Source organism: Perca fluviatilis, chromosome 6 (assembly GCF_010015445.1).
Source record: "Perca fluviatilis chromosome 6, GENO_Pfluv_1.0, whole genome shotgun sequence".
Lineage (NCBI taxonomy): Eukaryota > Metazoa > Chordata > Actinopteri > Perciformes > Percidae > Perca > Perca fluviatilis.
The window spans coordinates 7,342,460-7,366,255 of record NC_053117.1 but is presented as its reverse complement, the minus strand read 5'-3'; the positions used below and the strand labels follow the sequence as shown (position 1 = coordinate 7,366,255).

Here is a 23,796-nt window from a genome sequence, read left to right as displayed (position 1 = left end):
CTGAGCTTGACCGCTATCTTTCTCGACTGATGACCTTATTCAGACGGAAGGCATCAAAACTGGGAAGACAGCAGATGCTCTGGCTGAAATTTTAAAAATCCACGATGAACAGGTAAATAGATTTTTACACATTTCATAGGTTGAACCAGTAGAACATTGAACAGGTTCAATGATTGAAATGAGCTTTTGACTTTTGCAATTAGTCCACTTTGTTTGCCATTTGTCTGATTGCATTAAAGATGTTAACAGGTTATTTGTGGACATATGTTCTGTTTGGACTGTTTAAAATCAGCTTTATGTAAACTCTTCAGTATATGCAATTCTGTTTTTATCTGAATAGGAAATCCATGACATACACACCAAGCGCACTACTGTTCTCCACGTCCTTCCTGTGTATCTGCGTGAGGACGTCTCTGGATGTTTAAGAACCTGCACAGTGAGTCTCCTTAAGTCACTAACAGATTCTGCTGTGTATTATCCAACCCCGTAAATACTAACATTTTATTCAATGTTCAGTAAAACATTTTCTTGTAAATGTCCTTGGTTTCAGTCAGCACTTAGATTCTCTGGTATTTTGGCTGATTCATGTGTGCAGAACATGGATCTTATGTTTTTCAACTCTTACAATGAGACCCAGGTCTCTTTTGTAAAAGTGGTATTGGATTTCAATGGGACTTGGTTAGGGAAAGACAAATTATGTCATCTGTTCTGTTCCATGTGTTAGTTTGTGATTAGTATCTCTTTTTTCATTCATTCAGGATGAGTCTGATGAGCCAGAGCTTGATGGTGTTGCAAGTGGGCCTCATTACTTTCATCGGTGACCATGGTACGCAAGTCCAGTCCACTACCACCCTGTGAGAATCACTGTCGTCATTGAAAGTGATGCCGTGGTCAGCCTTCCCAGACTTGGCGATGCCTTCCTGGTAATCTGTGGAGTGATCTATGCACTACACCTCAGCTATCCCAAAGCACTGACCAACACTTTTGAATTCACTCTAAAGATTTAACTTGGTCTAGAAAGTGGTAAACTATCCCCGAGGTTGCAGACCCTCAAGAATGAATTGATGTAGAAACTCATCTGAAAAAAAGGCTGCAGGGTAAAGCATTATAAAAGGCTAGTTCAAAGTTATCTCCTTTTGTCTAAATAATGCCTCAAAAAGTTACTGCACTACTGCAGGTGTTCAGCCAATAGGCCCAAACTACTCAATATGCCTTTGTTCTCATTAATATAATGCAAAAGTAACGCTAATGTTTTGTATGTTTTAATGTTTTTCTTAACCATTGTGGGCTGCGCAAGATGACTCACATTTCACTGTGCATTTGATATGGTTTGTAAAACATTTACATTTTAGAGTTTTAAGTGAAAATGTTCTTAAACTCTATAGAATATTTGAAATTTCATCCAAATTGCTGCCCTGTCGCCTTACTCAGGAATTAGCAGGGAAGCCAAAAGCAGTGTTTTTTTTTTTATAGCTGTAACGAACGATAACTTCATTTTGGTATTATTGTTTTTGATTACTCCGATTATTTTCCTGACTATCTGATTAGTTGTCTGGTCAATATCAGAAATGTGTGATAAATATTTATTTCCTAGGGCCTTAAAGAAACATGCCTACCGTATTTTCCGGACTATAAGTAGCGCTCCAGTTATAAGTTCCCACAGTCAAAAATGCGTCATGAAGAGGAAAAAAACATATATAAATCGCCCGGACTATAATTCGCATTTATTTAGAAATGTATTTCACAAAATCCAAAACTACACAATAGCACCCAGAACAACAGGCTGAATACGGTAGGTGTCCGGTATGTTAACGTAACACATTAACAGTTATTAAACTATACAATAGCACACAGAACAACTACCAGGGGACGACGTAGCGAGCTAACTGCACCGTTGACAAGCCTCTCCCAGCGCAGCGTTGTTCAAGCACCCATGTGTGACTTGTTCCTCCAGCTCTGGCCATCTTGCTTTCAGCCCCGCGATTAGCCGATTAGCTTTCTTTGTTTTCTTCATTGCATAAGAGTCACCTTTTCCAGTCCCTCACAAGTTTCTCCCTGGTTTCAAACTTTCTTTCTGCTGCTCGATTACCGTTTTCCGCTGCATATTTTACTACCTGCAGTTTATCTCTTTTCTCTTTCTCAGTTGTCTTTAGGAGCAGCATTCTAGTTGTCACAAGCATAGAGCCCTCTTGCGGCTGTAGATGGTAATGTGTTCAGTATGAATTAACATTTAAAAACATGTTAAATTATATATATTTTGATATACAAATTCGCACAAGTCACAGGACCAGCCAAAGTAGGAAAAAAAGTGCGACTTATAGTCCGGAAAATACGGTACTTATTGGGATTTATTCACAGTATCCCCCAGAGTTAGATAAGTCCATACATACGCTTCTCATCTCTGTGGGTAGTGGTATCTCTGTCTGACGCACCCATGCCTAGCTTAGCACAGATCCTGGAGGTATCTGGCTCCATCTATGCTCCTAATAAGTGACAAAATAACGCCAACATTTTCCTATTTACATGTTGTGATTTGTACAACATGTGCTAAGCTAGGCTAGCGAGTGGGTGCGCCGAACAGAGTTACAACACACACTGAGATGAGAAGGGTATTTATGGACTTCTCTAACTCTGGAGGATGACGGTGAATACAACAAAGTCCCATTAAGTCGCGTGTTCGTTTAAGTGACCAGGAACACATTTGGAAGGATAGGATCAGAGAATTTTGAGTTTTTCTTCTTAAAAATCTCTCAAATTTATTTATTTATTTAATATACAATTAAAGTATATAAGTATATTTTAAAATTATTTTTTATTTTAATTTATAAATGTTTTTCTATTTCATTTTAACATGTAACTGTTCAAAAGCAGACGTTCACGACTTTAAGATATATTAAGTTAGTTAAACTTAATGTAAGTGAGGCAATCGGTTGCCTAAAAATTTTTAAGTTTTGAATCACATGTTTTTAAGTAAACAAACTCAACATATTTGACTAATGTGTACTTAAAACAATGACAAAACAAACTAATAAACATTGAGTTTTATTAACATAAAAATTGTGTGGTTGTGTACTTATTTTTTTAAGTTCTGTGAACTTATTCCTGTGGTTTGAAAACTCAAAACTGTAAGTCATAATAACTGAAAATAATGGAGTTCCCTTAACAGAAAACTAAGTCATATTAACTGCAAATATTTGAGTTGAGCTAAATGAGCACTTTTAATTTAACTGTTATCAAAAGGTACAAGTAGCAATTCAACCAACCTTTTAAGTTCGGAAAATTTTGACTTTTAAGTTAATCAACTTAAAAAAAGTGAGGCAACTGATTGCCTCACTTTTTTTGAGTTCTGGTAACTTATTCGGGTTTACAGTGTAGCGAACGCAATTTCGCGGATGTTTTTAGTTGCATTTGTTTTCGGGGATTGTGTGCTTTTCTTTTTGCACTGTTTGTGTATTTGCAGCGCGTTTGTGTATATGGTTGTGTTGTGTGTATTTGCAGCGCATTTGCTAAATGCTGCGCATGTCAGTCCTTCCAGAAAAATGCTGAGTTTTTTTGTGATTGTTGCGGGCAAAAATTCTTGATTATGCGGCACGTTTTCTTAAAAAATGCAATGGAATATGCGGGATATTTATGCAATTTTATGCGATGAAATTGCGGGAACTTGCAAAAACTGCGGGAACTTGCAAAAAGACAAAAAAAGTGATTTGATGACATAATTACGTCACTTTATAACGTTCCCATGGCAACAGGGGAAAATGGCTGCTCTTGTGTGAAGTAAACACAACATTTTTCAACTTTCTGCTAAGATATATGTGACTTTTTTGCAACGAAAATGCGGAGATTATGAAATCATGCCAGTCCCGCATAATTTGCGCGAAAATCAGCAATTTATGCGGCGAAAGTGTGACGTATTTGAAAAAATGCGGCCCCCGCATAAATATGCATAAAAATGCGATTATGCATTGAATTATGCGATCGCATAATTGCGTTTTTCTGGAGGGACTGGCATGTGTTGTCAAAGTTGTTTTCTTAATTTGCTTGTGTTTTGTCTATTTGCATGTGTTTTATTAAGTTGCAGTGCGTTTGCCCCCATCAGCCACCGTAGCATTGAGCACTGGCACCGGATATTAATCATGTGTTGCAGATTCATCCATCATAAATTATAAATTCCAAGGGATAGTGGGATGCCTGATCAGATACCTAAACCACAGAAACTGGCTTCTTCCAATGCAAACTAGATGCATGTTTTTCCTCAACTTGTACCTATACACCTTGTACCTGTACACCTTGTACCTGTACACCTTGCATTGTTTTCAACCATATCTTGCATAAAAGCATTTTACTTTTTTTGTATTTGTCATCAGCAAAAACTCAGACTTATATAGACTTGTATAGTGTTGTTGTCCAGTGAAAACCATTCATCTCCAAATTTGGAGAATGCTTGGAGACAATTATTTCACTTAATTCGCTAAATAAATCTTTGCTGCATGTCATTCCCCCTCTCTCCCCCCCCCCACCTGTCTTCAGCTGTCCTGTAAAATTAAAGGCCTAAAATGCCCCAAAAAATATCTTTTAAAAAAAAAAAGAAAAGAAAAATATAGCATTGTGGGTGGCTAACAGAGCATTTTATTAAGATAATTTCTTTCAGCTCTGTCACCACTAAACAAACGGTGGCCAACTGCACTTCTTATCTTGGCTGAGTCTAAACTATTTCATTCAACTTCTGTCTTTTTTTATTGTCTCTGTTTCAGACGATGTTCTGTCCCCTAACTTTTCTGTGTTCCAAAAATGTTGTTATTATTCATTTCATGTAGGTATTCATCTTTTTCTTCCTTTTGGCATCAGCTCACTTACCCTCAGTTACAATAAAGTGGACCTTTGATCGGAATTATTAAGTATTCACGTATGGCAGTGAGCAGGAAAATGAATGTTTTTTTCACAGCACCTGCGAAGGTTGACACTCCGCACGAGTGTGTGATGGCGCTTGAGGACTGATCCGTCTGCCCTAGCAGTGTAAAGTATGACTAGTGTCTGTGTATGTAAATACAGCAGTTGTGTTTCTGTTACTGTCTGCACTGAGCCTTATTTTGCTTACTGTGTAGGTTTTTTCATGTTGTCTGAGGGGTGCGGTACAATTTCTATGGGAGAGAGGGACGCAGCAGACAGCAGAATGAGAATGAGAGCAGTGTGCAGCAATGAGAAGCACAGCCACTCCATCACTGTGATAGGCCTTGTCATTTCTCTCTCCCTCTCCTGCTCCTGCGCTCGCCGTCTCCCTCTCTTCCACTCCCAGTGGTAAGGGCGGTAAAGTGTAAAGTTCACTCCTGCCTAATTTATCAACAACCCCCCCCCCCCCCACAGCCCTGTACAATCATTACCGACACTGACACAGCACCCCCGGCCCACGCCCTACCCTCATTTATTGTCTTTTTACAGCAAGGAAGCAGCATCAATTAATTAAAGGCTAAATTGCCCTATGTCCCCAGGATATGCAGACGGGCAAGGGTGGTTTAGGTGGGGTTGGGTAGATTTGGGTAGGGTTAGTGTGGGTGCTAGAAGGAATTGCATAATTGTGTTGCAAGTTTAGACGCTTCACATTAACATTACCAGCCTTCTTTTTTTTTGCGGGGTCTGCCTCAATTAAAACAAATTGTTGATCGTTAGTGCCTTGTGATGAAGATCATTTTCATAAAATAATTTTATTGCTGGATTTCCGGTTTACTATGAAGCTGGTCATATTCAAAATTTTTGAAGAGAGGGTAATTTTGGGTTTTTTCAACCTGGACCCTATTTTCCTATGTTTTTGAGTGTAAGTGACTGATAGGAACAACAATCTTTTATATTGGTCCAGTATTAAGCGTAACCGACACAAACCGGGCTGGAATGTAACCCTATGGGGCAAATGTGCATTGTCATTTTCGTCCACTAAAAGTGCTGTTTTTTTCCACTGACAGGCTCAGATTATTTTAATCTGAGGCTGTCAGTGGCCAAACAAGTACTTTTGGGAGCGTAAATAGAAAGTGCACAATTGTTCAATAACTCACATTGCAGCTTGTTTCGCTGACTGCTGACAGCAGCGATCTCGCTTAATACTGGATTAAAGATAGAAAAACATCCAGGTTGAAAAAAAACCAAATGACCCTTTAAAGTGCTCATATGGTGCTTTTTGGCCCTTTTTTCGCCCTCATATGGCGTGTCCGTTCATATTTCGGCTCCCATGTTAACAGTTTAGATCTTACACACTGCCTGCGGCTCGAGCCACGCCGAAAACGCGTGCATGCTAGAAATAGAGCCGACGCCTGTTTTTCACACGACACGCAAGCGTGTTGGAAGCGTTAATATAATAGAAAATAGAATAGGAAGAGATGTTTATATGTCATTTTGACACGAATACATATTAATAAATGACATGTTGATGTTTGAAAGTCTCTAGGTTTTGATATAAATGCAGATATAAATGTAATTAAAAAATATATATTATCTAATTTTGCACGAAATATTCTGTAGCCTATTTTGCCATCAATACTGCCGAAGTTGTCTTTGCTGTAATCAAATCAGTATATATTTATGTTTAACGTGGTGTTTCATTTTATCAATGGGAAACATACATGTGTACAGACAAGGCTAGCAGCAGCAGCGCCGCGTCAGACACGTTTCTGGTGTGTAAAGACAAATGTGTAAAATCCACGCAGCCGCCACGCAGCTGACACGCAACAGAAACGCCACGCTCACGCCACGCTCACGCCACGCTCACGCCACGCTCACGCCACGCTCACGCCACGCTCACGCCACGCAGGCAGTGTGTAGCCGGCCTTGTCTAGGCACTGCGCATGTGCGACTCCCAACAAAGATGGAACAGAAGTGAGATGCCTCACTCGGTAGCTACAATGGAGAGCTCAACACACAGGGTGAAAAGAGGAGCTGCAGTGGGTTGTATTTTTTGTATGTTGGAAAATAAAAAAATTTTAATCACAAAATAAGAAAAAAATATATACATGACAAACAAGACAGAGAACAACAAAATGAGAACAGAAGAGATGCAATAACAGCCAGACTGCTTTTGACCTAAATATGGACTAACTAGTTCTGGGTTTATTTGGTATGATAACGTAGCAGGCCAGGTGACCAATACGCCCTCAGTGCGTCCTAACAGGTGCTTCAGGCTCAGTGCCCTTGTAAGGGCACACCCCACAGTACACTGCTTGGCAGTTTACTCTCTCAGTCACCCAGCTGCACTGCACGTTTATAATACTCTCATAAGTACGCTACAGATGGATGTGGGTCCCCTCGCCGCCGCTCCCTGGCTTATGATTAATGAGCAGCACTTGGAGCCGCATGTGTTGCTGCCTCGCAGCTCCGACATGTCTTTCCGGACCCGACATTTTGTATCCTCTGTAATAAATGAGCTCCTTGGTGTCGTTCATTACACTGTTCCACTGCCAGAACTCTCCCATGCATATTCCTCTACACTAAGCCTCCTGCCATGCTTGTACTGCGCGTGGGTGTCTGTGTCACTTTGCATCTAACTCACTTATCGAGACAGCTATCCAGTGAAATGCATGCCGAAGGGAATGACTTGACTGTAATTTGGGACCGTTTTCAAAGGGAGACAAGTCAATAGAGGAAGACCTGACAGCCAAAGAAGGAAGGGTTTCAGCGCTCCTGTAGAGAACAAGCTGCATAAGAAGCCCTCGCCCAGCAGGAAAGTAGCCACTTTTCTGCTGTGCAGGCACACTGATATGACAATGGCCTAGTAATCATTGTTCCCCCTTTCTGAAGTTATAGCTGTAATTAGGTCTGTCGGAGAATGGAATCCATTTGTCTGACCGTGCTAGCCACAGTCAGTCGACTGCATCGGCACACTCGTACAGGAGCACACACACCCACAACGACGCACCGCAATCCACACAGATACACAACAAACTCTCGTACGCCTTCATATAAACACACTGTCGCACACAGATACACACTCCCTGCTACTCAGCACTCTCTCAAGGGCACGTTCCAATAAAGCAGCATTGGAAAACAGCCATCTGATGGATTGGACCAGGAGACCGCAGCACAGGCAAATCCCCTAATGTGGCATAAATAAGGCTGCCGTGCGCCCATCGCTCTCTACAGACAATGTAAATTATATTGTCAGGCGCAGTCACTTCCCGCTCGCTGTGCAGCTAACAAGAGTCACCTGCCAAGGCTCGACAAGGAGAGGAGGAGCGACCGGTGGGAAGGGATAGGGGAATTAATTAAAGCGGCAACACATAAGCAGATGCATGCATGCACACGCGTATAAACAGATGCATTCGCACACAGAGTCACACATACAGGTAGTGCATAGGCGTTTGATTTATTTCCCTTGCTCCTGTGCGCTCCCCTCCCTCTCCTGTGGCTCCCAGTGAAGGTCGATGCGACAGCTCTGCTGAGGAATGGAGGCAATGCTGCTCAGCCATTTTGGAGCTTAGTTGCCTTCATGTCTGCCTGAGGCCTGCAGATTCTCAGGGGGCTGGCAAACTCAACGCAGAGGTCTGTGAATAATGTCAAGTGTGATACATTGACTTCCAGTGGTGGAAGAAGTATCCAGATCCTTTACTTAAGTACTTAAGAACTAATAACACACTGTAAACATACTTAAGTAAAAAAAGTAAAAGTCCTGCGTTGAAAATGTAACTTAAGTAAAAGTATGTAAGTATCTTCAGGAAAATGTGCTTAAAGTAGTATAATTAAAAGTACTCAATGCAGAAAAACCTTCACATTTTAGAGACTGGAAACAAAACAAATCAAAAAAGTACTGTCAATCAGATTAGCGTTTAATTGGCTAATCGTTTCAGCAGTTGTAGGTCTATATATTGTTGGATACTGTAGTTTACTTTATAATAAAACATATTTTATAAACTACATGTGTTTTGTGTGCACAAATCTTAATTTGTAAAGTAACTAAAGCTGTCAGATTAATGTAGTGGAGTAAAAAGTACATAATTTCCCTCTGAAAATTAGTGGAGTAGAAGAAGAAAGTAGCATGGAATTAAAAGACTCAAGCAAAGTACAAGTACCTCAAATTTGAACTTAAGTACAGTACTTGAGTAAATGTACTTAGTTACATTCCAAAGGTGTTGACTTCCATCAATTCAGAACTTCTCACAGCTGCCTTGGAATGATTCAAAGCCAAGCCAAGGACGAGAGATTTAGTGTCAGTATTACCCTACGTTGGCTGTTCTTTGTCTTCCTCTTCTCTTCATACAGTCTTTTACCAAAATTGACCTTCCTGTCTATCGGCTCTCCGTGCAGCTGTTCTTTGTCAGGTTGGTTCCAAGACCTTGTCAGACCACAGCTGTTTTATCCTTGCCAAGCTTGTGTCCTTACAACAAGGCTTTGTTGCCATGGAAGAAATCAATAAGACCTGTCAAATAATTCTGCTTGGGTATTCCTCTACTCCTTGTTAAATGTAGTGACTCATTTTTAAAGTTGTAGTGAAGATGCAGTGATATGCTGATGACAAGCCGCTATAGCCTCCTAGAAATAGCATGCCATTGATGCCAGAGCAATAAACAGACTTTACAGGCTTCATTGACAAACTGTTAAAGCGAGCATGTAGCACATGTAAATGTTTCTCAATAGGTGTGAGCCTAAACCTAGAGTAGACTGTGCAGCCCTCACAATTACAATGTTGACACATACATAGGATAGGAGAAATGCTAGAGAACAAACAGCATCTTTCACACATCTGTATTCCCACAAACACAGAAGCCCACAAGTGCTCCTTCCTAGCAAGCTACCATGCATAGAAACAGCTTTACCGTCTCTCTGTCAAACATTTCCTCCCATAGCCAGCTAAAAAAGTGTTTCCCGACGCTGACAGGCAGAATGGATGGCCTCCATTACGCCTGGCTACAAACACATTCCGCCAGGATGAAGGGGTCGTAAATTATCCTGCGAGCGAGCAGCCCAGGCCGCAGCCGAGCCAACAACCCCCCCTCGCTTCTAATGGGGTCGGCCCATCCACAGCCTGCACCGCACTGAATCACACACCACGTACCCAAACATACACTGTCACCTGTGTGTATATACAGTTTGTGTGTATATGTCGTTGAAATGGAGGAAGGGGGCTCTTTAAATCAAACACTTGGGAAGAAGTCCTTGAATCATCTGACTAAGTGAGATTTAACAAAGACATGCACGGTAATAAATAGCATGGTTATTCTTGGGATTTCTCGTGACTGAGCACAACAGACCTATGTTACATTACAGCACAAAAACTACTAATAACAGGCAGGGGTGGGCCTGAAGTATGATTGGCCCCTCTGGTGCCCCCCGCCCCCAGTCCATTGGGCTAGAGTACTGTTAATCTGACAAATTTGATTTCCATTGGATCAGAGTACTGTCACATTGCCTCCCTTTCTGCCAATCACTGCCTTTCCATTTGGATATATACTTTAAACGCACATTGTATGGCAACTGTGTACTTTGTTGAAATTTTGAGGCCAGTTTGGAAATAGAAATATATTGAAGTCACTGTAGAGCACTTGTTGCTGTAAGAAATAAATTGTGTATTCCACTTTATTTCTGTTCTGTTTCCTATTAGCTGAAACTGTGTACTGCAAGGTTTTCTTTGTTGAAATTAGAGGCAAGTTTATTGTAAGTGTATTACAATTAACTTCCCAGCCCTTGTCACATGAATAATTAATGTTTCCATGATGACTATCCAACTTTTTGCCTTATAGAGCAAAAAGTGCACATAGAAATGTCTATTGTATTTGGATACACAATTTGTTGAAAATAGCAAAATGACATTGTGTTGTTCTATCCTATCCAATATTTCCTATATTCTTAAGAAGATTTTCTATGTTGTACTCTGATAAAATGGGCCCCCCCCTGAATGATAATTAGTCCCCCCCTGTGCCACCCCACTTAAAAAATCCTGGCAACGGGTCGTACACTGACAGGTCTTATGCTGTGAAGCTGGTGGGCGTAACTGTAGAAACATCAGCAGTATGTCAGGTCAAATTCAGTTCACATGACACAAGTAGTGTTGGCAGCTGGGAAGCCATCAGATAGGCCGAGACATTGCCCCGTGGCGTGGTTAAATGCTAAGTGTGAGTGCGTAAATCATTACATGCAAATAGGAAAATGTCATGCGACATTGTGTTTCCACTAGGTAAAGCTTGTTCTTCTTGTGTGACAGTACCCTCCCAGTCTCAGCCTGCAGCACTGATAGGAATCTAAGTACTCCCTTTTTGCCAGTCGACAACAAAACCCCCCAAAGGAGAAATCTATACACTGTAACCTCTCTTCTTTCTCGTGACATCTCATCCACATATTTGTCTCTGACGTTTCTTTTCACACTGCTGGGAAATTCCTGAGAGACCTGTTGCTAAATAAATGGATACGCAAGGATGGGACATTTTTTTGTAGCTTAGACAAGTGTGTATTTGGACTCTTGGGAGTTTGTGTATTTGTGGATTCATTCCTTGAATACAGTTTCTCTATCAGGGTACATATTTTCACATAAATATAGAACGGTCTTTTGACCATGTCGATGATTTTATTATTCACTCTTCAAGTTTTTGTTAATTTGTTATCTGCTGTTATTGAATTTGTCTGACATCCGATACCACCCATCCTGTAGAAATAAAGTTTCATCAGAGGGTTAATCTAAAGGGTCAGTTCAGTTAAAAAAAAAGATGCTCTGAACACGTGTGATCGCCGCATTGGAAAAATTACATTCAAAGAAAAATAATTTGCATTAAATAAAAATAAAAAAGTTTCCTTGTCAATAGTCATGTTTCCGTCAACGTATTTTTATGCACATATTGAAGTATCGCATTAAACAATGTTGATGAAAATGGTCATATTCCCCCAAAAAAGTTTTTAAGCTCGCTTGCATTGGTTTTTGCCTTTTTCGAAAAATAGTTAATGCACAAAATGGGAGATGGAAACAGCTTTGCCGAATAAAATGTGACGTAGCGAAGATGTAATTAACATGACTGATATCCCTGTATCCATCGGATGGGGGAAGGATCAGGATATGGGTCCCATACGCACCGTACACTTGTGCATAGTGGAGTTGCGGTGCGCTATAGCCTGTGCCTCAGCCACGTCGGGTAAATTGAAAAATTGGTTCAATAGCTTGAATGGTATGGCCCTGCACACCGCGTATACACAGCGGTGAGCGGTTGTCTCGCTGACACCAAATGTCTCTGCCACAACCCTGTATTCTGCCCAGGTGGCCAACTTGTGAAATGCTACCTCTCTCCATTGAGCCAAAGAACTCAACTTCTAAACTGCAATCTACAACCATGCGTAAAGTCAACTTGTGACTCAGCTTCAGCTAGTTGTGTTTATTCGGTTTGTTAATATGCTCAGCCAAAAGTAGTTAGGTTATCTTGTTAGCATCAGCATTCTTTTCCTCAAATCATCAAGCGCCTCTATTACCAAAGCTAGCAGCCAAGATGTAAGCCAGCTGTAGCACCTACATATAGAGGCAAGCCAACAGACAAGAACTCGGTCTAGAAATTTATCTTAATATGTGTGTGTCTGAGAAACGTTTCGCTTAATCTCGAGGCTGTATAATTGTGCAAAGACGTCGTTGGTGCCGCACTGGCACCATTTTTCTTGGCCCGAGAGCCGGTTCTTTGGCTGTCAAAACATGAATAACTGGTTCAAGAATGGGCTTCCAACCGGCCTTCGAACTGCCTTGGTCGCTGCTTACGGCTGATTTATGCTTCTGCGTTAAATCAACACCGTGGGTACGTACGTAAGTACGTGGATATACGGACCCTACAGCGTAGCCTGACGTGCACCTCTCAAAAAATTTAACTACACATCGCGGGAACGCACATCGCTCGGCCGTGGCTTGGTAGCGTTGCATTTCCCCCGACTCATTTACGTGTTTTCCTTCTCAATAAACATGAATTGAAGGAGAGGGTTAACTTTTCCTGCTACAGATTTCCAACTATGGTTAGAAGGCACATTGGAGACCCTGCTATTCGACGCACACACCAACACACAAGTCTAAACTTCAGGTCACTTACTGTACGTAAGCTATGACGAAAGCTCTTCGTGGAGCCTCCGCAGAACCATAAATCAGCCTTCAGGCTCTCACCACGCGGCAGCCAGCTGCAGGGTCCCGCCTGAGGTGGAATGGACCCTGGTGACAGGTCACATTATACCTGGGTGCTGACAGGAGGAAAGGGGTCAGCCATGCTGTCACAGCGGAGAGGGAACAGAGGAGGTGACGGGAGTGGGAGGAGGAGGAGGAGTGCTGCTTTCATCGGGCCCTTTCTTGAGTGACAGGCGGCACAGCTGTGACACTGGTGGTGCGTACGTGGCCTTGAGTCTACACAGACAGGGGTGGAAAGAGTACCACGGGAATGTGATGAAGGGAAGACCCAGCAGCCAGAATTCTGTTTACCCATACCGAATAGGTTTTACCACCCTGTCATCAATCTTGATGACATAAAATGTACGGTATGGTATGGTAATGTAAGGTCTTTCACAGGTCAAAACATAAAATAATCTTTTTTTTAATAACAGTAACGACTTGCATTGTTGTAACCAATTTGAACGAGTGACGGCCTATATTTTTAATACATGTAAAAAAATGTTGTAGCTTATAAAATAAAATAAATTTAAGTAACTTAAAAAGTGTAAAGTTACTAAGAAAAGTTACTAAAAACGAATGTGTTACAGTATACTTAGGCTATTCTATGTGCATGATAATAATCAGAACATATTTTCATTGTAAAGTAAAGGGATTAAAAGCAGTTTCAATTTGTGATATTATAAGCTGCTGTTATAACCACAGATAAATGTCACTGTTATGTCACAATAAGGCTATAACAACATGATGGCCAACTAGCTAGCAAGGCCAGCGCATGTAGAAGAATTATGCTAGCGCAAGATACAGCCTAAATGGTGTAAGTGGATAGCTTTTTGGCTAATATCATCTGCGTATACATTTTAGCATTTAAGAAGTAACTAAAACGCTTTGTTAAATTGTAAACTTGTATTTTGTGCTATTTTTGGTGAACTACAAAAATGTATTCCTATTGTCTGAGCCCAGATATTGCTGGATGGTGTATGGTTTTTCCCTAAATTGGGCTCAGTTCACACTTCAGTGCTTAAAATGAGCAGCTGGTGTTTGGTTGCAAAAGCATCTGTGCTAAACATCAACTGTCTATAGATTCACTGATAAAAATGTTCACATTGTCAGTAAAAAGGCAGATTTGAGACACTCCCCCCTGAGTATACTCTCGATTAGATCCAATTTCAACCCCGTTTCTCCGCTTTTCACTTTATGTCAACATCTTGCATGAAGATATACCTCAAGTCTGAGTACACGTACTGTGCACGTGCATGTCATTAATGGAAATGAAGTGACTCCCTCTGCTATCCACTACATCCCAGATCCTTCTTACGTAATGTTCAGCATATCAATCCTACATCCTGAAAATAAGGCTCAATGAACAAAATCTTAAATGTAATAGATGACACTAGAGGAAAGCCAGGTCATTGCGTCACCAAATCTTCTTGATCACATGCATCTACTGGGTTACGGATAGGAAGCGAAACGAGGGAGAGTTCCTGTCTCTCAAGGCTTTGAAGAGTCAGAAGCAGGAAACTCTGTGATGGATCACTAGCGGTCAATACTTCTAGCAATGTGCTTCTGGTGGTTATTCGTACATCCGTTTCCTATTGAACTGCCACCTTTGCGTAAACAGTGTTCGGGAACAGGGTCAGGTCACCCTGGCGATTTGTTTCAGTTCACTGGTCAGTGTTGTAGTCCACATACAAATAGGGCTTACAGATAGAGTAATTTTTCCTCTTCCCGTTAAACTCCCTAAAATCAAATTTTTAATCTCAGTTTGTATAACTCTGTTGGAGGGGTAAACACTGTTCTTCCAAAAGTTTGGTGATTTGCTAATGTTGGTTGAGAAAGTCTAATGTATATTCCTGTGTTAAATCGATGCCGTAGGTACGGTACGTGTAGATACGGACCTACGCCGTACCCTACGCCGTACCCTACGCCGTACCCTACGCCGTACCCTATGCCGTACTCCCTATGCCATACCCTACACCATACCCTACGCTGTAGCCTGACGTGCAACTAAACGTCGCGGCGATACCTTGGCCGTGACTTTGTTCTCCTTCTCCATAAACAACATGAAATCAAGGAGAGGGTTAACTTTTCCTGCTCCAGATTTCCCAAAGTGGTCAGAAAGCACAGGGGAGACACTTTGTGTCTCTCACTATGACTCTAGAGTCGCTACTCGCTCCGAAGCTAATCCCCATCACTCTCTCACTCGCTCTACCATATATTTATATATATATTATGGTATTTGGGAATGCCCAACTATTCAGCCCTTCTGGAGAATCATTTTTGGAATATTTAGGTAACTGGGCCGGAAGAAACCTACCAATATCTCCAAGACTTTGTCTATTAGATGACAGAAGTCAATTACACAACATATCAAGTAAAGAGTTTTCTGTAATCATGGTTGCCATTACAGTGGCTGCCAGGATGATACTTAAAGGACAATTCGCTAGTAACGAACTTTGAATTTCGACTGATAACTTACTTTGTCGACGTTTTTGGAACATGTTAATGAGTTTGAGCTTGACGGCGGTTAGCGACCGCTGGTTAGCTTACAATGCTAGTTTGGGGTATATGACACTAAAAAGTCAGTAATTATCTAATACCACTTCAAGGCTCGAAATATCACCAGACATTAACGTTCGCATATAGGGTCTCTAATCAGAAACCAAGCATTGACAACATTGTAAGTGTACAGATAGTTTATTAAAAAAGATAGATTATAAAGACAGTCACTTCATGTTTACTTGCGGGAGCCATCTTGGAAACCAGTCATGACTAGTCGAACATAGTGCAACGTGGAATCTCCGTAGACAGTATGGGAATTTACACAGCGCTTGTTTTTCGACTAGTCATGACTGGTTTCCAAGATGGCTCCCGCAAGTAAACATGAACGCGACTGTCTTTATAATCTATCTTTTTTAATAAACTATCTGTACACTTACAATGTTGTCAATGCTTCGGTTCACATTTAGGGACCCTAAATATAACGTTAACGTGTAGTGATATTTTGAGCCTTTTTAGTGGTATTAGATAACGACTTCATTTGAGTGTCCTTATGCCCCATATAACTAGCATTGTAAGCTAACCAGTGGTCCGCGGTAGTCTCGTCAAAGCTCCAAACTCATTCGATTAGCATGAAAACATGTCCCAGAGAGCGACAGAGTAGGTACACATCAGTTAATAACCCCTAGGTTTGTTTTGCGCTGGAATTGTCCTTTAAACACTGGAAAACACCTAAAACCCCAGGATTAAAAGAATGGGCTAACACCATGATAAAGACAGCTTCATATGAGCATATGCTAAACAGGATAAACACTGTAAAAAAAGATAAAGCACCAGCATGGGATAGATGCATCACACTGACTGATAAACCTGTATTATGGCTGCTAATTATTACAATATTGATGTGCCCCAAAAGCTGCTGATGTTATGGTCTTGATTTTGTAACTGATTATATATTATTATTATTTTTGTATTTTTGTCTATGGTTAGGACTCGGTTTGTATTGTAACAAGAAATGTCTCTGTATGCAATACACTGAACTGTCATGCACCAAAGGAAAAAGCAATAAAAAACTTGAATTACAACAAAAAAAGAATTCAAATCACAAAGTCAACGAGAGATGAGCGTATCTGACTCAAGATGTTATCACTCATAATTTCTGACATGCTGAAAAGTACTATTTGACCGGAATTAACATGTATATTTCCAAATTGTTCTTGCTTTTTTCACTTGTAATCTTAATCCTTACATGCATTTGTTTTGTTTAAGATCATTTTTTGGGGGGGCATTTTAGGCCTTTATTTCAACAGGACAAATGAAGACATGAAAGGGGGGAGAAAGGGAATGACGTGCAGCAAAGGGTTGCAGGCTGGAGTTGACCCCCAGGCCCTCTGCGTTGATGAGTAAACCTCTACATATGGGTGCCCACTCTACCAACTAAGCTATCCAGGTGCCCCATATGTGTGTGCGTGCGTGCGTGCATGTGCGTGTGCGCGCGTGTGTGTGTGTGTGTGTGTGTGTCAGGCTGTCTGCATCAGTGTTTGGACTCTGTGTTCTCGCCTTCCTCTCCCCTGGCTGTGGCATAGAAACTGGCCACCACAAGTCATCCCTTACCTGTCAGCACGGTCGCCCCATTTACCCTGCACCCATTCATCAGCCTTTTAATGAAGTAGCAGGTTTATTAGGCTGCGGTAAAACAACCCGCCCTCCCATCGTCCGACGCCAGAATGCGGAGACAGCCAGCTCCCTGCCTGCTGAACTTTGCCAACAAAGCCAGTAGTGCCTCTGCGTGTGAGACTGTGGGCAGCAGGTAAATAAAAACCATGATGGCCAATCGGCAATCATCCGAAAGCAAATAAGCCCCAGCATGATTTATTCTTAATTCTCTCTTTTGATGTGTTCTATGAAGAGCGTACATTGGCCTTCTATTTCACTATCTAAAAGATGGATTCTGATACATAAGAATATGGACACGCCCGCCGATAGGGGGGGACAAACGGGTCTGTTGTCCCGGGCCCACAGTAGGGGGCAGAACTGGGCCCTCATTAAATTATGGAAGAATTAAAAATCTTTTTTTTAAATAGGCCTATTTGTGGAAAAAAATATGTAGCATAATATTTGAATTACATAAAAGCGTTTTATTTGTTTTCTTCCTAATTGTCCTGGAAATGGTGGTCAAGAACCCCCCCACCCCCAACATAAAAATGGTTTGGCCACTGATCAAAATTTGATATTGTCACTTGATTTGAAGTTCAGTACGCTCAAAATGTCCGGTCAGCACAAGTCCGGAGCTCGGAAAAGGAAAGAAAAGAGAAGAAGGAAATAGAGGCCTTATAGATTTTCTAAACAAATATTTAAAAAAGGTGGTGACGGTGAAGCTGGAACTGTCAACGTAGAGCAAGGTAAGAACCAGCGCAGCCAACGTTTCTTACAGTCATGTAACGTAACGTAACAGGCCAGCTCTCATGTTAACGTCCATTAGCTTGTATAAAAGCCTGACACAACACGTTAACTTTGACAGAAACAGTTGAGTTTGGTAGCTCCATCAGTAAGGATGAGACAGAGAGAGATCCAGCTGCAGTCAGGTGACAGAGAGAGTGATGCGGGAGGGGCCCGCTGCCCCGCAACGGAGGGACAGAGTCAGGCTACCGGTGAGAGAGAAGAGAGAGAGATAGAGAGAGAGAGAGAGAGAGAGAGAGAGAGAGAGAGAGAGTGATGCGGGGGGGCTCGCTGCCCTGTCGGAGAGTCTGAGCAGGATGGATCAGAGACTGATTACACACTTAATTTCAGTGAGAGATGTGAGGAGAGGAGGAGCAAGGGAAAAGGAGAGATCTGGCCGCAAGGGAGGGGGGGCCCATCTAAGATCTCGTGCCCGGGCCCAGGCAAGACTGTCAGCTGGCCTGAATATGGATGTAAAGATTATGTATCAGAAAACTGATACAAGAGTCTGAGATGTGGCTATATCGATAGACAACCACAAGGTTTGGTTGTAACACCCCCCCCCCCCCTGTAAATTACGCCCATGTTTGTGTATTAGATTGTGGATTGTGTGTCTAATCGCCTGAGAAGGAAAAATACACAACCATTTATGTCTGTTGTGTTCATGTGTGTTTCCACACCACTGTGTGTGTGTGTGTGTGTGTGTGTGTGTGTGTGTGTGTGTGTGTGTGTGTGTGTGTGTGTGTGTGTGTGTGTGTGTGTGAGAGAGAAGTTTCTGTAGCAGGGTGTCAAGCAGAGAGGTGTTGATGCTGATTCTCCGTGACGGGCCGGTCTCCACTGGAGCCGCTGTGCTGTCTCTGTACAGGATAGGATAGATGCTCACAATACACAAATTATTTTGACAGCAGCAATCATAACCTGAGATGCATGTCTCTGCTGTCTTTTCACTCCTTAAATCAGGGTACAGAGAGGCTAACCTCCAGCCGTGGTTTAAACGTTCGTTGTGTCACACACACACACACACAAACACACACGCATGCACGCACGCACGCATACACACACACACACACACACACACACACACACACATTGAAGAGGATAGAAATCGCTGAGCTATTTGGGTATGTCAGTCCAATGTGCAGAGCAGTTTGTTTGCTCATCAGGCAGGATTACATCAAACAGACAGGCCTCTTCTATGGAGGTCTGGCATCTCACACACACACACTCACACACACACACACACACACACACACACACACACACACTGCAGGTAATTAGAAGCTGGAGGCCTCCCATCAAACACAAACTCACCCACTTGACTCCACAAATATTGATAAAGAGTCTGTCCACAGCGATTCAAGAGCAACCATGCAGAAAGAAGTGTCTCCACAAGGTGCTGTTTGCCGTATTTGATTTAATACATGCACACACAGGTAGGGTATGGTATATCTGGAAATAAGGACATATTCATACGCAAATATCCATGTCTGCCACACAAACAGACAAAAAAAAATGAGTTCAACGCAAAGGCAGCTAAGTATTAGGGTGAAGCCAAGCGTGAGGCTTGAGTGTCAGTCAGGACAGATCATCCTATCTTCTTTGTCTGCCTATCTGTCGGTCGGTTCACCTGTGTGTGTGTGTGTGTGTGTGTGTGTGTGTTTGCAGCACAGCCTGGAGTCTATCCAGGCCATCACTCACACTTTACCCAAGGAGAGGGCGTCGGACAGGTTTTATTAAAACTCTGTCAGAGGGTGTGTGTATGTGTGTGTGTGAGAGTGTGTGTGTGTGTGTTTGTGTGTGTGTGTGTGTGTGTGTGCGTGCGTGTGTGTGTGTGTATGTGCACGCATCTGCCTCGGGCTCAGAAGAGATATCATCTCTTTCTTGACATGTTCTTTCATCTTGCCTTTTTTCTTCTTGACAGACACCATTTTGGTTGCCAGTCACTTTTTTTACTCAAACCTTTCCGCAAGGCTGACTTAATCCATTGTATTGTGTACGCCAGTGGCTGAGTTACTCTCGGTGTAATGCCATTTCTCTCATATCTTCAGCAAAACGAATATACAAACGCAATTCTCGTGAATCAGAAAACTGGGATCTTAGAGCAGAGCTTCAGATAGTTTTTAGTTTATCCCACTGTAATACAAAACTCGCAAGACACATGCTGAATGTTAAAAAAAAAAAGTTAGGAGACACTGTTATCATTCCTCTTGTCCTAGCCGTGAAGTACGGAGCCCCGGAAGGGTCACGGCGAGATATTTGTTCAGGGGCCTACTTTTGCGCTACCTTGCAATAATTTGCGTTCTTTCGCAACATGTTTTTCATTCCCACGCATTAAGTTTTGTGTTCCCTCGCAATATTTTGCATTCTCTCACAATAAGTTTGGCGGTCCCTCGCAATATGTTTTGCGTTACCTCGTAAAAACTCGTAAAAGCCGTATGTCTATGTCCACTCAGCTGCCCAGTGCAATGAATCAGCTCTTTGCATTTTACTTTGAGCTGGGAATTATGCTGACATACTGCTCAGTGGGCACATTTGTATCTCATATAGGGTATAGGCTATAATAAGAGGTTCGCATGACGTGGCGATGAACAAACACTGAATTATCAGAGAATCTGCAGCTCCCTAGTAGTGTTAAAAAGAGAGAACGTTAGTGCAGGGACAAAAACGTGAAAATAAAAGTCTGCACTGTGGTTACAATCAACTATGGCTACAACCCTTCCAGTCGCCTGTATGTTCATTTTCTACCTGTAATAGTCTATGTTCCTGTAGGCTACTGTGTGGGACAAATCTGGTTAATCACATCAGATTTACATCAACAATTACATCATGGTCAGGGGTCTGCATATGGGCTGTAAAGGCTCTGACACACCAACCCGCCATTGGTCAAAAAAGTGCCTCGGAACACACCGAAGCGACTCCGACTTGAGCGTACGTTCTGTGCGTGTGCTAGACGTAATACGTCTCCATAACAGCAGGCGGCGCTAATCTGTATTGTCGCCCCAAAAAAATGAAAACCGGCAGCTGATTGGACGAAGGCGTCACGTGGGTCTGGCTTCTCCCGAAATTCAAAGCCAGATCATAATGACGGCTCGATCGGAATACGGTCTCATATTTTACGAAAATAGTTCACCGAAACGTGTTTCTGAAAACATTTTAAGCGAGAAATAGGCCACGCGTTTGCTGAATCTGTCTTCATTTCAGAACGAGAAAGGTCAGTTTTTAAAAGATTTTCGTCAGATTTTGAGAGGCGTTCGTCACGCTCATCCCGCTCGTCATTTCCGGGTTAGCACTCCACCAATCAGATTGGTCATTGAGTCTGACTGCCCGCCTTCTGATTCAACAAGTCAAATCGGCCCAAATGAAGGCCGACGGCTCCTCCGACTGACGCCGGCACGGAACAGACTCGAGTCACTGACGGCCGGCAATCGGGTTGGTGTGTCAGGGCCTTATGGGACGTGTGAAGTAGCGACCAGATGTGACCTGATGTGGTTTGTAGTTTACGGCAGCCTTCTTCTAATGAGCCACAAATGACACATAAGAAAGTGAAATTGTCTTCTGAGCTCTCAGAGTTTTGTCTGACTAAAGGCTATGCCCGATATGGCATTACGTTGTTTTAAACTAATTAAGCTATATGGTTGGTAACAGCGGTGTCTACAATTTGGTAGAATGGCATCTACTGTAACACGTTTGGGATCAAATAGCATAGTATTTGATTTCAAATTAGATAAAATGGTGTCTTATAATAATTTACAAGTAGGCCTATTAGGATATTTGGTTTTAAATGTATAGTGTCTAATAGCCTACATTTGGGTCTATCGCCGCATATTATGCGGTTTCTAATTCAGGTGGTGTCTAAATAGGTTATCTGTACGTGTTTGTTTACTGTCTGATAAAGAACATAGGCTATTAGTTATTTGTCTAATTTGATACAACCATAGAAATAAAATGCAAGCTGCAGATTCTCTGATAATTCAATCAGCGTTGGTTCATCTCCACATGCGGCACACACACCTTATCTTTTCATTCATTTAAAAATTGATTATAGAACAGATATGAATGTGCCCTGAGCAGTATATCAGCATTCCCAGCTCAAAGTAAAATTCAACGAGCTGATCCATATTGTGGCGTTGCGCTGGGCAGCTGGAAATAGAACCCATGAATCACCAACGGAAGAAGAAAAATATTGCGAGGGAACGCAAAAGTTATTGCAAGGGGACGCAGTATATTGTGAGAGAACGCAAAACTGTATTGTATTGTAATTTCCCGACTGGGGATCAATACAAAGTATAAATTATGAATTATTTAAAAAATGCAAAAGTAGTCCCCTGACAAAAATCTTGCCGTGACTCTTCCGTATAAGATGTGGGACAACTTCTCCTCATTCTGTAGAAAAAATCAGTTTCTACAGTCCAGCCAAAGCTAATATGACACTAAATCAGTCTGAGTTGGCCGAATGCAGTGGGAATTTCCTTTTTATAATTAAGTTCCCTGTTTCGCACACACACAGCTAACATCTGTGCTGTTGGCTCCCTTCGTCACAAAAAAAAAAAACACAACCTGCAAAACACTCAAATCTGAATGCAGCAAGCGAGCCAATTTTTTTGTGGCCACGCAGACGTGTCCGCACAGTTGCCCTATGTTCCCACAGCCCAGTGGTCCCACAGCCCTATGTCCCCACATTTCTAAAAAATTAAAATTAAATCACTGAAAATGAGACCTTATGTTCCCACAGCCCTATGTTACCACATTTCTAAGATTTTTTTTTCATTTAAAATTAGGCCCTATGTTAGAGTCAGGGTTACATTCCATCTGTAGTCCATTGCTACTGGATAATAGGTTGGGTGTAATTGGCTACCAAATTGGGAGAAAGGGGGATAAAATCTGATACAAATTTAGGAAACATAGGGCCTAATTTTGGAAAAAATTCTTAGAAATGTGGGAACGTAGGGCTGTGGGAACATAGGCACGCTGTTGTAGCGTAGCGATCTACTGCCATTACGTGAAACTCGTCCTCCAAGTGGACAGCATAAACAGACCTACTATGTGCCCGTGAGATCCGCATGCTCACGAGCAAATTATATCATTTCACACGCGCAGATATCACTCTACACACACCAATGAACAATAGAGAGTTGTACAGGCAGCTGCTAGGGTGAAAGAAAACATAGGGAGAAGGAAAGAATGGCACCTGCGCGTATGAAACTAAGCAGCACGCGCACAGAGCAGCCACAACGCGCCCGCGAGTGTCTGCTTTGCGAGTGCTGGAGGGCGTACACGCTCTCAAGGGTAAACTCTGCTCTCGAATTAGATTTTTGTTAGTCTCGTTGGCTGTTACAGGTCATTTATGATCATCTGATGGAAAATTACACCGTTTCAGAGACATTTAAAAGTCACATATTGTCACTCTAACCCTTGTGTTGTCTTCGCCATCGTCCATGAACTTGTCATTCCGGGTCAAAATTGAAAAATGCGCTTTGTTGGGTACTTTTTCAGACTTTTTTGAGGCTTTTTTTTTTTTATCCCTCTTTTCAGTGCTTTTTTTTCAAATTTCATTGTCAATAAACCTAATAAAATGACATTATACCACATTTTTGAGTTTGAAAATTATTATTTTGACCAATACAGTAGTTAAGATCAGAGGATGTTGAGTGAAACACAGACTGGTTCATGTCAAAGTTTGGTCGGGATGCTGTTTTGAAACCAATTTTTCATTTTTTTTTTCAAAAGCCATGAAATTAAATAAAACAACCAAAATCCAATGGAAG

The 23,796-nt window shown here is 41.8% G+C and overlaps 1 long non-coding RNA gene across 1 annotated transcript; it reads left to right on the top strand.

Moving 5' to 3' along the window:
* The first annotated feature begins 55 nt into the window (after positions 1-55).
* LOC120560930 lies at positions 56-824 on the top strand. Its single transcript, XR_005639537.1, has 3 exons — positions 56-112; positions 341-436; positions 759-824. It is a non-coding gene; the product is annotated as an uncharacterized LOC120560930 (long non-coding RNA).
* Positions 825-23,796: the final 22,972 nt, after the last annotated feature.